Source organism: Protobothrops mucrosquamatus, unplaced genomic scaffold, assembly GCF_001527695.2.
Source record: "Protobothrops mucrosquamatus isolate PMUCROS unplaced genomic scaffold, P.Mucros_1.0 scaffold_53, whole genome shotgun sequence".
In the NCBI taxonomy this organism is placed as follows: Eukaryota; Metazoa; Chordata; class Lepidosauria; order Squamata; family Viperidae; genus Protobothrops; species Protobothrops mucrosquamatus.
The window spans coordinates 66,120-80,744 of NW_015386129.1; the positions used below are offsets into that span (position 1 = coordinate 66,120).

At 44.1% G+C, this 14,625-nt stretch overlaps 1 protein-coding gene across 2 annotated transcripts in view; it reads right to left on the bottom strand.

Moving 5' to 3' along the window:
- Window positions 1-4,952, bottom strand: part of FAM49B (family with sequence similarity 49 member B) — a 44,198-nt gene extending 39,246 nt beyond the window's left edge. For both annotated transcript variants that reach the window (XM_015811817.1, XM_015811812.1), the window contains exon 1: window positions 4,878-4,952. The gene's annotated coding sequence lies outside the window, so the exon portion shown is untranslated. The remainder of the gene's footprint in view (window positions 1-4,877) is intronic.
- Between the last annotated feature and the right edge of the window lie 9,673 nt (window positions 4,953-14,625).

A 14,625-nucleotide genomic window follows, 5' to 3' on the forward strand; every position in this document is an offset into this window, starting at 1 on the left:
ATATATATTTATGTATACATGAATTAATGGGCAAACTATCAGCCTTCTGAACTGAATCCCAGGCACAGAAGCTTTTCATTTGTTCTTACCGTTTAACCTCCTCTATTTCAAAGTGAAGAGCAAGAGATACTGCAGAGGGGGTTTTTTTTTCCTCCTGTTATGCACATCAGTTCATTTTAAAGCATTTCAAAATCCAAATCACGCCACGACACATAATGTATTAAGCAAGAAATCAGTTAAAATCTCCACTGCTGCTTGCAACTGGAAAATGGGGAACCGAGAGCCATTTGACAGCCCCTGTCCTCATGAGGATCAGTGGATGACACCAAGGTTGCTGAGCCTTCAAGCTGCCTCAGTGTGAATTATAGTCTCAATTACCTAAATTTGTTAACTACACACTTAGGTACCTAGAGTGGCTCATTTTAGCTTGCTCAGTTTTAACTTAAAAGTCATTTGCAAGGCAACAGATGCTTAGCCACACATAAGTGAACACCCAAGAAACAAAACTGCACGCACCACCACATCTCCCTACTCTATACAGCTGGGAGCCCAATTAGACACACTTGCTGAATTCAAAGACCACCAACCAATACGCACACATCAAATGTACTCCTATACCCACACTTTTATTTTACCAGAATTGCTCCGTTAAATACTAAATCACATCCTGCTAGAAGATCGTTGCTAAATCCTTATAATAGAAATCCGTTCACTGCACCTGGGAAAATTATAAATAAGAACAATACTCCTACAGACAAGCAGAAAATGTATTTTGGAAACCCCTGCTTTTCAGAGCTTTGTCCAACATGGAAAATAAGTCAAAAAGCAGTGGTGGCGAACCTATGGCACGCGTGCCAGAGGCGGCACTCAGAGCCCTCTCTGTGGGCACGCGCGCCATGCCCCGGAGATGGCAACCGTCCCTCTTCAACCAGCCGTCCGCTAACTCTCCGAGGTCCCACATGGCCGGATGCATCCCAGCACCCATGTGCTCGCTGGCCTCTGTGTACAGGGGCCGATGGTGTAAGGCAGCAGCCGCCCCTGCAACTGCCACACCTTGCCCTGTGACAATGGCACCCCCACCCTGCCTTGCCTTGCCTCACCCAGAAGGACGAGTCTCCTGCCCACCACCCCACTTGCCAGAGACCCCCCTGGATCTCCCCCAACCTTGCCCGGCCCCCACAGGCATCCCCCCCCACGAGCAACATCGAGGTGATCACACCCACCTTGGCCATACCCACCCAATCTGCCATGACCACCACAGCCATGCCCACCCAGTGGGCCATGCCCACCTGGCACCCGGCGATAAATAAGTGGGTTTTGGGTTGCAGTTTGGGCACTCGGTCTCTAAAAGGTTCGCCATCACTGTCATGAAGGGTACTAGCCCATACAAGTATTAATTAATTCAGTCTTCGAGGTATCCAGAGATGTGAAAGTCCAAGGGGAAAAAAAAAACAGATAAAAATATATTTCTCCAAATCCTTCAATTTTTATTTCTACTTTCTCCTTACATCAGAGACAAAAACGCATTTGTATGCCGCTACCCAGTTTCATTGTTCCAAGTGGATTTCTTCAAAACTATGTGAAAGACAACTCACTGTGTGAGAACACTAAAAATTCTATACGTGGAAGGCAACCTATAGAGAGCAGTTCCCAAATGCAAGGGGCAGGAATCTATTTATAGGGCTGTTTCCCTCTGCTGACTTTTGATCCAGAAATTGGGGGTGGATCTGCTCCTCGCCTGTGGAAACAGGACGGATATTGGCAGCTGTATTCATATACATAACTCTATCTGTAGTGCAGGGCTGGGCAAGCTTTATTTCACAAAGAGCCATATTTAACATCTTTTTATGTGGTTGGAGGGCACAGGGAGTGGTTTCATGATGTCAAGTAGGTGGAAATAAGATTTTATGGCAGTTGGTGAGAGGAGTTTGGAAGTTTCTCTTTATTAAACCATATTAAGCCAATTCCAGGGCTGACATCACCGTTTCTGAGCAGCTCTGTCTGCAGAACTGCAAATAACGATATCATGGTTTTTTCCACAGCTTTGATTGTAAGTATCTTCTGGGCCTCCCCCCCCCAAAAAAGAGGCTGTAGACCACATGTGGCTTTGGGGGGGAGGCTCAGATTGCTCACATGTGTTATCAATGATGCTTAAAAATAAGTAAGCATCATTTACTGTGGTTACTATGCAGCTATCTTTGACTTACAACCACAATTGAGCCCAAAATTTCTGTTGCTAAGTAAGACATTTGTTAAGTGAGTTTTGCCCCATTTTACGACCTTCATTGCACAGTTGTTAAGTGGATGACTGCAGTTGCTAAGTTAGTAACACGCTTAAATGAATCTGGCTTCTCCAATGACTTTGCTTGTCAGAAGGTTGCAAAAGGGGATGATGATGATGACGATGATGATGATAATAATAATAATAAAGTTGGAAGGGACCTTGGAGGTCATCTAGTCCAACCCCCTGCTCAGGCAGGAAACCCTATACCAGTGGTGGCGAACCTATGACACGGGTGCCAGAGGTGGCACTCAGAGCCCTCTCTGTGGGCACACGCAGCGTCTCCCCAGTCCCGCCTCCTCCCACCAGCAGCCCCCCCTGGAGGAGAGTTGCCCCTGGGCGTGGCCCACACAAAGCAGCGGAGCCACGGACATGGTAGCTGGGCAGCGGGGACAAGACTCCACCCTTGCACCCCGTTGATGATGCTGCGGGGCATGGGCGGAAGGCATGGCCGCCATGGCGCTGCTGGGATGCCTAGGTGATCTGTGGCGGGCCATGGAGGTGGTGGGTGGCCCATAGGAAGGGTGGAGCGGGGATGGGGGTGGGGGGCAGTTTTTTGGCACTTGGTCTCTAAAAGGTTTGCCATCCCTGCCCTATACCATTTCAGATAAATGGCTGTCCAGTCTCTTCTTAAAGACTTCCAGTGTTGGAGCATTCACCGCTTCTGGAGGCAGGTTGTTCCACTGGTTAATTGTTCTCACTGTCAGGAAGTTTCTCCTTAGTTCTAGGTTGCTTCTCTCCTTGATTAGTTTCCATCCATTGCTTCTTGTCCTGCCTTCAGGCGCTTTGGAGAATAGCTTGACTGCCTCTTCTTTTGTGTCAGCCCCTGAGATATTGGAACACTGCTATCATGTCACCCCAAATCCTTCTTTTCATTAGACATACCCAATTCCAGCAACCCTTTTTTATATGTTTTAGCCTACAGACCTCCAGACAGGACCCTAGGACAATTGCAACCATCACAAATACATAACAGTTGTATCTGGCTTCCAGCAACTGTAGCAGTTCACAGATTAAAAAAAAACACACACCAGAAAATGATAAAAAAAAACCAAAGAACAAAAGATAGCCTAAACCAGACAACAACCAAAGCCAACTTATATTAATGTTGAGAAGTTTTGATCTTTACTTATCTTTATTTCATACAGTTAGGTTTTTAATGTGTACCAGATATGTCTGGTACTCCGATGCTAGCCATTTAAGCTTCCTGTTAAGACCGGTAAATAAATAAGATCTATTAAAGAAATCAAAACAGTGGCTATCACTCCACCAGCAACTTGCTTTGAAATGACCCTTTTCAACTGTGACCAATTGAGAGCAAGTAATTTCCAAAAACAAGAAACAGTGGTGAAAGTAAAATGTCTTGTTCCCACAGGTCCAACCCCAACATTTCACATGAAGCCACTCAAAGATACCTTTGGTCCAAAAGGAGGACACCCCCCCAAAAAAAATAGGTTTATTTAAAGGGCAAGAACTAGCATGTGTCTCCTCAGTGCCACTTAGATATCGTGGAAAAGCCATTCTACACAACCCTTCTTTTCTACCCTGACAAGAGGCATTCTTAATCTACCACACACACACACAAGCCTATTTGGGGCCTGTTTCGCATGAAACACCACGAACTATTGGACCAAATCTTACACTTACTCATTTCTCCGTGGCTTCCTCTTTCTGCAAACCAAACTAGCCGAGCTGAAATTCCCCTTTAAGGCAAATTTCCAGGGTCAGTGTAAACCCTAAACTTCTTTTCCAGATGCAATCGTGTAAAACAGCCAATTCTGTGCTGTAGCAAAGTCAGAAACCACAACAATGAGGCAGAAGGGGAAAGGTGCTTGGAAAAGACTTGAGACATCTGTGGCCAGTAAGATCTTGCATTGCCATAGTTGCTTTACCAGTGGGGGGGGAGGGGAGGGGGGGAAATCCACTATATCCTGCATATCTCCCAGATTTGAAAGTTACTATTCTCTTCAATTTTGGGGAGCTACGTTTCCCGAAATATGCTCGGGTATAGAACCAGTGGCAAGACTGCATTTGGTCTGCACTATAAACAAGCACTCACTTATCAAAATTTATCATCAAGGAAGATCTAGTTAGTAAGATTGACACAAGGCAAATACAATTATGTATTTTTTTTTCCTTTTCAAGAAGGAACCATACTGCCTACTAATGCAGCGGTCCCCAACCTTTCCAGTTCTGTGGACCAGCAGTGGGAGAGGGGGGTGAAGAGGGGATGGTTTTGTGTGTGCATGCGCGGCTGACTTGTGTAAATGCAGCTTTGTGTGCTTGCACACTAGCCTGCCGCTTGTGTGGTCCAGTTCCCAATGGGCCGCGGTCCGGCACCAGGCTGCAGACTGGGGGTTGGGGAACCCTGTGCTAATGGACTGAAAAGGTGCAGGTTTAATCCATAGCTTTGGTCAGTATTTGAAGTCTTTCACATAGATGGGTAATTATTATTTATTATTATTATTATTATTACTATTATTATTAAAGAAGAAGAAAAAGGAAGAAGAAGGAGGAGGAGGAGGAGGAGGAGGAGGAGGAGGANAACTTCTCCTTCATTCTAATTGATATGAACATCTTAAAGATCCGTACGTACCAGGTAAACTACTGTATGTCTTGAAACTTCTATAGACACTTACTCCTTGCACGGAAGATGCACCAGCTGTTGTATGAAGCCTGAAAAGATGAAAAATAAACAAAACACAATAAAACCAAAACCATTCAATTAAAAGACCTGTCTGGTGTAACAGTGATACCAACAGTCTTCAGATCACTAGTTACTTCAAATAAAATATTCTAAATCTATATGCAGACTTATACAGTAAAATTCCCACAATTAATTGCTAGGTAATGAGCATACTCAAGGAAGAACAGAGGTCTTAATTTCTGTGCTGCATAGACAAATGATAAACCCTCAAGAGATTTGCATTAGATAATATTTTATTTATTGTGCTGAGTTTCAAAACTGTGAAGATAACATGACCCCGATGCAGATTCCGCTCTTGAAGAGTTTATGTATTTTTTGGGCTGTCATAATTACTTCTTTTCTTTTCTGCCTCTTTTTATCCGAAGAGGATAAAAAACATTCCAGAAAAAAGGATTATTTCCTCCTTAGAGAAGGAAGGTGGAACAGATTCACACAGGGTCACTGAACATCAATGCTTCACAGGAAGGAAAGCAAAATTCTCTGAAATATTCACTGTCACAGTAGCCGTCTCTTACTCCGATCTTTCACGACAAATATTCCCAGAACGACAACTGTGTCATCCAACCACACCTAAAAGCACAGATTTAAGACAAAGCACAAAGTGCTGCACACTTTCACAACTCCTACTTCTTCCTCTACAGGAGGCCTTCCCAGTTTACTGTGATAAATGCACAAAACCAATCAGGATCGAGAAAAAAAACAAACTAAAGAAAAGTGGATCTTTAAAGAAAATAAAAATAAAAATATAGGTTAGTCCTTGACTTTACAACCATTCATTTAGTTTTTCATCTCAGCTAAATGGGTATGGGGACCTTACAGGTCAGTGATGGCGGACCTTTTAGAGACTGAGTGCCCAAACTGCAACCTAAACCCCACTTATTTATCTCCGGGTGCCAGGTGGGCATGGCCCACTAGGTGGGCGTGGCTGGGTTGGTCATGCCAGATTGGTGGGTGTGGCCAAGGTGGGCGTGGTCACCTCAATGCTGTTCGTGGGGAGGGACGCCTGTGGGGGGTGGGCAGGGTTGGGGGAGATCCAGGGGTCTCTGGCAGGTGGGGCGGTAGGCAGGAGGCTCGTCCTGCGTGGTGAGGCGAGGCAGGGCGGGAGTCCCATTGCCATGGGGCAAGGCAAGGGCCATGATGGCTGCTGCCTGACACCATTGGCCTCCTCACATAAAGGCCAGGGAGCACATGGGGGTCCAACGGTATCCGCCAGCAGGCACAGCCTGCCGGCCCCTCGACCGGCACACTCTGGGGCTCCGCAGCCCACCGCCAGCAGTTCAAAGAAGCCGCCTCTGAGCTGGATGGCCGGCCGACAGCTGAGGAGGCGATGCAGTGGGTCGTGCCCGGGAAAAGGAGAGCATGCGAGTCCAGGAGGGATGGGATGGGGGGGGAGGGAAACCAACCGTGCTGGGATGCATCCGGCCACGTGGGACCTCAGCGAGTTAGCAGGCAGCTGGTTGAAGAGGGACAGTTGCCATCTCCGGGGCATGGCGCGCGTGCCCACTGAGAGGGCTCTGAGTGCCGCCTCTGGCACGCATGCCATAGATTCGCCACCACTGTTATAGGTACTAGAAAATAGGATTTTTTTCCCCCATATCCAGGTTGTCCTCAACTTACAACAATTTGTTTAGTGACTGTTCAAAGTTACAGGCATTGAAAAAAATGACTTATAGGCCATTTTTCAAACTTGCGACCATTGCGGCATCTCCATCATCATGTGATCAAAATTCGGAGGCTCGGAAACTGACTCATATTTATGACAGTTGCAGAGTCCTGGAGTCATGTGATCCCCTTGTGTAAGCTTCTGACAAGCAAAGTCAATGGGGAAGCCAGATTCAACCATTAACAACCATGTTACAAGTCTAACAATAATTCACTTAAGTGTGGCAAGGAAGGTTATAAAATTGGGCAAAACCCACTTAACAAATGTCTCATTTAGCAGCAGAAATTTTGGGCTCAATTGTGGTCTTAAGTCGAGGACTACCTGTATAAGCTTATCTTAAATTTATAATAGAGGATGTCAGGGACTTGCTATATGAATGGGACACCTGTATTTTCTGCCAAGTTGCCTCCACTGCCCGTACAATTCATTTAAGGCAGCCACATAATAAAATACTTAAAGGAGGAGTGTCCAACTTTGGAACTTTAAGTCTTGTGGACTTCAACTCCCAGAATTCCTCAGCCAGCTAGATTAGCCCAACTCTCTGCCTGAAGAAATGATCATCTCGGTTCTGTGATTCTCAAATGTGGTAACTGCCATATATATATAGAACTTCAACTCCCAGAATTTTCCCGCTAGCATGAATTTTGCAAGTTCACACATCTGGAACTGGTTCAGCTTGGGAAACATTACATTTACTCCAGTACTAATCAGAAAGAGTGACAAGCTGGCTGCTCCCAAGAGCTCTAAAAAAACAAATCATGGATAAAGAAAACTCAAGACATTGGCACGTTAACACAATCACTGCATTTACAAATAAATCTAGTTAACTTTTTCTTTCAAAAAAGTCAAAATTTAAAATATTAAAGTTTTCTCACTTAAAGATCAACATAATCCCCTCCCAAAAAAGTTGTGATACATTATTTTATAACGCAGCATTTCACTGTAGAATCTCCCGATTCTAGAATTTAAGATTCAATTCTTAATATCATTTCTGGAGGGAACATGAACATGTAGCCCTCCAGATTCTGCTTCACTCCAACTTAAGTTACCAGCCCCCATTAACATACCAGCGTCAGTGGTCTAGCTTTACCAGTTTCTGAAAGGATGGATATTCCCCACCCTTTCCTTAGGAGAACCAAGTGGTTGCCATTTGTTGGTAACTGAATCCCACATTATTCCAGTAATGTTTGAATGATTGGAACACATGGGTATTACCCAAGTCAGCAAGGGCTGGGGTGGTGATACGGCGTATGAATAATAGCCATGCAACTGCATTACTCAGCTAAAGTTGTTAGCAATCCATCCAGATGAAAAGTAGCAACCGTATCAAGTGGAAAGATCAATTAGGCCTTGTTTTCGCCAGCTAAGTCCGACACTGTTCAGTCCATTGCGGGAGACTTTATTATGACATAAGCATTCAGGAACTTGTGACCATTTTGCCAGCTGCATGGGATATTATGCTGAGAAAAAAGCTTCTCTCTTTGATTAGTTTCCATCCGTTGCTTCTTGTCCTGCCTTCAGGTGCTTTGTAGAATAGCTTGACTCCCTCTTCTCTGTGGCAGCCCCGGACATATTGGAACATTCAATGGTGAAAAAAGTAAAGTTCTACATTTAGGCAAGAAAAACCAAATGTACAGGTATAGTATAGGGGGTATCTTGCTCAATAGAAGCAACTGTGAGAGGGACCTCGGAGTCCTAGTGGACAATCACTTAAATATGAGCCAGCAGTGTGTTGCAGCTGCCAAAAAAGCCAACACAGTGCTAGGCTGCATTAACAGAGAGATAGAATCAAGATCACGTGAAGTGTTAATACCACTTTACAATGCCTTGGTAAGGCCACACTTGGAATACTGCATCCAATTTTGGTCACCACGATGTAAAATAGACTCTAGAAAGAGTACAGGGAAGAGCAACAAAGATGATTAGGGGACTGGAGGCTAAAACATATAAGGAACGGTTGATAAAATTGGGTATGTCTAGTTTAACGAAGAGAAGGACGAGGGGGGACATGATAGCAGTGTTCCAATATCTCAGGGGCTGCCACAAAGAAGAGGGAGTCGAGCTATTTTCCAAAGCACCGGAAGGCAGGACAAGAAGCAACAGATGGAAACTAATCAAGGAGAGAAGCAACCTAGAACTAAGGAGAAACTTCCTGACAGTTAGAACAATTAACCAGTGGAACAACCTGCCTCCAGAAGCTGTGAATGCTCCAACACTGGAAGTTTTTAAGAAGAGACTGGACAGCCATTTGTCCGAAATGGTATAGGGTTTCCTGCCTGAGCAGGGGATTGGACTAGATAACCTCCAAGGTCCCTTCCAACTTTATTATTATTATTATTATTATTATTATTATTATTATTATTATTATTATTATTATTATTATTATTATTATTACTACTACTACTACTACTATTATTATTATTATTATTATTATTATTATTATTATTATTATTATTATTATATTATTGCTCGTCAGCCACTGCGATTCACCCGTGCTCAGGATATCCCTCCAATGGGGGATGATTTCCTGATCACAACATTGCAGGAAGATAGAGGAGATCAGGCCACAGATAAGAGGATGGGACAGTCTTGAGGGATTGGACGTCACTTGTCTGGAATGGTCCAGGGTCTTCTGCTTGGGTGGGGGGCTGGACTAGAAGACCTCCCAGGTCCCTCCCAATTCTGTTATTCAGTATTCATTGAGCAAATATTCCCTCCCAGTCTAAGCCCACCAACCTCAGCCTGAGGCAACAAACTTGCAGCACACTGCTGGGAAAAAGAGACAGTCTGGCTGCTGACAGCCAGCAGTGTAGTATGCTATCTTTTATGACAGAGGTCCCCAACCTTTTGGGCACCAGGGACCCGTTCCGTGCAGAGAGGTTTTTCTGCGGACCGGAGAGTATGTGGTTTTTTGTGTTGCCTGCATCCCACAGATGGGGCTTTGCTTGTTTGTGCGGCCCGATTGCTGGCATGTCGCGGCCGGTACTGGTCCACGGATCAGGAGTTGGAGACTCCTGTTCTATGGCACATTATCTGAATGGAGGAAGATAAGGGGGGCAGACCCATTCCACTCCAGACCCATCTAAGTTGCTTTGGGATCCATTTTTCTTCTGCCCATCACTCCTCAAGGTTCCTCAACCAACTGCCATGGCTTACCTACAAGTAGTCCTCAACTTACAATCACAACTGGGGCCAGAATTTCAGCCACTGAGCACTGCAGTCATTGAGACAGTCACCACATGAGTGGAGCTGTTCTTACGATCATTTTTACTGTGGTGGTTAAGTGGTCAGTAAGCACATCTGAATGCTGGGAAGGTCACAATCCTGTGACCGAAAGGCACTCCAACCGTCATATATGTGAGCCGGTTGCCAAGGGCCTGAATTGTGATCACATGACTGTGGGGGTAGTGTGACGGCTGTGAATTTGAGGACGGGTCTTAAGTCACCTTTTCTAAGGCTGCTGTAACTTTGAACCATCATTAAATGAATGGGTGGTAAGCTAAGGGCACCTACACCTTCACACATAGCCAAGAACAATGTTGTTTAGCCCCAGTCTCTGACTCTAGTAGGAGTTAATTTTAAAGTAATCCCTTAATGGACAGGCTGGAATTTATTTTTCTGCCGAGATGTCGCCTTGGAGGAGGTAATTAATTTGAAAGGGTTGTTTGTGTCTTGCTGGGGAGACCAAAACTACAGAGCCAGCCTACTAGTAATCTCTCCTCACCTTCCCTTCAAATAATGTATCTCCAGGGCAAAGGAGATTTATATTGGGGTACTTAATTCAAAAAAGGCAGCATAGGAGGAGGAAATTTGGCTGCATAATCAGAGGCATAGAATCAGTACTGCTTTATAAAACCTTAGTAAGGCCACACCTGGAATACTGCATCCAGTTTTGGTCACCACATTACAAAAAAGATGTTGACTTTCGGAAAAAGTGCAGAGAAGGACAACTAAGATGATTAAAGGCCTGGAGACTAAAATGTATGAAGAATGGTTGCAGGAACTGGATATGGCTAGTCTAGAGAAAAAGAAGGAGGTGACACGATAGCAGTATTCCAGTATTTGAGGAGCTGCCACAAAAACAACGGGGGTCAACTTATTTTCCAGAGCACCAGAAGGCAAGACAAGAAACAATGGATGGAAATGGGATGATCAAGGAGAGAAGCAATCTGGAATTAAGGAGAAACTTACTAACAGTGAGAACAATTAACCAGTGGAACAGCTTGCCTTCAGAAGTTGTGGGTGCTGAATCACTGGAGGTTTTTAAGAAGAGACTGGACAGCCACTTATCTGGAATGGTATAGGGCAGTGGTGGCGAACCTATGGCACGGGTGCCAGAGGCGGCACTCACGAGCCCTCTCTGTGGGCACACGCATCGTCCCCCCAGCCCCGCCTCCTCCCATGGCCCCCTCACCAGCAGCCCTCCCGGAGGAGAGTCGCCCCTGGGCACGGCCCACGCAAAGCAACGCAACCAAGGACATGGTAGCCGGGCAGCGGGGACAAGACTCTGCCCTTGCGCCCCATCGCGCGCAGATGCTGCTGCGGGGGCATGGGCGGAGGGCGTGGCCGCCATGGCGCTGCTGGGCTGCCTGGGTGATCTGTGGCCGGCCGTGGAGGTGGTGGATGGCCCAGTGGGCAGGGCGGAGCAGGGACGGGGGTGGAGGGGCAGGTTTTGGGCACTCGGTCTCTAAAAGATTCGCCATCCCTGGTATAGGGTCTCCTGCTTGAACAGGAGGCTGGACTAGAAGACCTCCAAGGTCCCTTTCCAGCTCTATTCTGATTGAAAGAGAGGAAAGGAATTGCTTCCTGTTCTTCTTTATTGTACTGAACACCAGATATTTGGCTACCTCATGCCTCTGTTTGCCTATTTAGTCTCCAACGTCTGGGTGAAAAGAAAGGAGCAAGAAAGTTACACTATTTCCCATGACGGAAAAACGCATGTGAGATGGTTTCAGGTTTTTGTTTCGATGAGATAAAACCAGTTTGAGTTTGGACCTATTCAACCACAGGCAATCTGAGTGGAACTTTTTTTTTTTATTGAAAATTTTATAAAATTTTACAATATAAATCCCCCCCTTCCCCAAACCCACCCTTCCACTCCCCCCTCACTTCCCAGAGCCAATCACAGGGTTAACAATAAAATAATCATACTCTAACATTAATCAACTATTAAAATAACATATCTATAACCTCCTTTAACTCTCTTTTAAGCAAATATACAGTTATTAAAAACAATAATAATAACATCACTTTAATAATTAAAAATAATACTAAGTAAACTATTCTAACCTTTATACAACAGTAATATTCTAAAATTCACTCAAAAACCAAATGATATTTTTTGGTCCCATATTTACGCTCAATATAATCTATCCATCTTCTCCAAACCAAAATATATCTTTCTTGTGAATGGTCCTTCACATAAGCGGAGATCTTGGCCATTTCTGCTAAGTTCGAGACTTTAACTGACCATTCTTCTATAGTGGGTAAACGTTCCATTTTCCAATATTGGGCTACTAGTAGTCTTGCAGCAGTTATAAAATTCAACATCAATTCCATTTCTTTTGCATCCAAGAATCTGAGTGGAACTTTTAACGTGCTATGTGTTTTGGTTTCCAGTATTGTTATTTTTCAATGCCAGCACTAATAATGTACACCTAGAGAAGTCTTGGAGGAGGTGGCAACCATGAGGTCAGCAGGATACCGAATACAAAGATGCCATCAGTAATAAATATCTAGAGAGCTAATCACAAAATAGCTGCTGGCAGTGACAGACATTCCTGCAACCGACAGCCTAATGCTTATGAGAGAGCATTATTATCTTCTGTTTGCTGAGGATTTTAACAGCTGAACCTTGGACAGAACTTTCACTGTCTGGCACTCTGCTGTTAAAAGAACAAATTCAGCATGGATTCACCCTCTATTCATAGCTGATTGCTATCAGGAGCAGTGTTAAAATATATTTATTTATGGCATTTCTGTGGCCCAAAATTATTTCCTCAATGATTAAAGCAGAAGAGTCCAGCTTTGGTAACTTTACGACCTATGGACTTCAATTCCCAGAATTCCCCAGCCAGCAAAGAAGAATTAGGGGTGACATGATAGCAGTATTCCAGTATTCGAGGGGCTGGCACAACAGAGGAGGGGCCAAACTATTCTCCAAAGCACCAGAGGGCAGGACAAGAAACAATGGTTGGAAACTGACCAAAGAGAGAAGCAACCTGGAATTAAGGAGAAACTTCCTAACAGTGAGGACAATTAATCAGTGGAACAGCTTGCCTCCAGAAATCGAGGGCGCTCCATCAATGGAGTTTTTAAGAAGAGACTGGACAGTCACTTATCTGAAATTATATAGGGTCTCCTGCTTGAGCAGGGGGCTGGACTAGAAGACCTCCAAGGTCCCTTCCAGCTCTATTCTATTCTATTCTATTCTATTCTATTCTATTCTATTCTATTCTATTCTATTCTATTCTATTCTAGTTGTTAAGCAAAACAGTCATTAAGAAAAATCAAACTGCTTATTACCATTTTACTTCAGCTTTTGTTTGCTCTACAAATCTGCATAGATTATAAATTCAAAGACTGTTTGCAAATTACTTTTTCACCAGCAAAACTGCAAATGGTTGCTAAATGGGACAATTGATAAACAAGGATTACTACGTGTAATAGTAAAATAGTTATTACACTGATTCTTAATCATAAGTTATATATATATAATCTCCCGGTGACCTCTAATCAATTTTGCTTTATATTTTAACTAAGGAATTGAGTTTCTGCAAACGATATCAAAATCATCTAAAAAAAATCTTGAAAGTCTATTACTAAACTACCTGAAAACTTTCTAGAAACACTTTTAATGTGTTAAAAGAAAAAAAAAAACATCCAGGAGCAACAAGATTAATGATCTCTGATGCTACTCATTATCAATAGATCTTTTACACACATTCTCCCCCTCCCCATTTTCTGTTCATTGGAAGCCCGGAGGGAAGGGAACATGATGACCCCCTCAATTTGCAAACACTTAAATAATGAGTGTTCTCAAAGCATGATAAATGAGCACACATTTGGCTAAAAAGTACTTACAACCCACTCAGAAGCTGAGATAAATTATCATCTTTACAGGACCAAGAAATGAATATAAAAGACAATTATATCGACATTTGACAATCAGGAAAAAAAAACCATAATGTGTAAATATCATTACATTACTATTACTATGGTTGATTGCCCAGTCAGCTAGATGTTTAGACTGGATCTGGCTTTTTTTTTTTGTCTGCCTATGGGCAGATAAGCAAATGTTGTTTGATGGTGTTGAAGATATAGTTACAAATGTAAACTGTTCAGAGTAAAGCTGTTTTTTTTGCAATTGACTTATCGGGATTTTGTCACTGCTGATGATAGTCAAACGGGGCTCAGAAGTTTTGGAACTGCACCCAAGGAACCTGTTATTATTGCACCATCTTTGCTTTCTTTTGGCAGTCAGTCTACTTCTATTTGGAGATATTTATCATTTTGGTACCACTGAGTCAGTCTTTACTTGGCAAGATTTTGGGAATTGTTTCATTGCCTGCTTCCTAGAGCTAGGACTGACTGGCCCAAGGTCACCCAGTTGGCCTCATGCCTAAACTAGAGCTAGAACTCAACAATCTCCGGTTTCTAGTCCAGTGGTTCTCAACCTTTTTAATGCTGCGACCCCCAACCGGTCGTAAGTTGAGGACTAAACCGGTCGTAAGTCGAGGACTAAACCGGTCATAAGTCGAGGACTACCCAACCGGTCGTAAGTCGAGGACTTTCCCTGCCCAGGAGCACCGCGCATGCGTGGTTCCGCCCCCTGCACCAGCCGAGGCGTAGCTGGCAAGCGGCAGAGACGGAGCAGGCCGACCACCAGCTGGCCCAGCCCAAGTGTGGTAAGGCACCCGCCGGAAAAGGGGAAAAAAATGGTGGACAAAAAAAATGGCGGACAGCCTTGCTTGG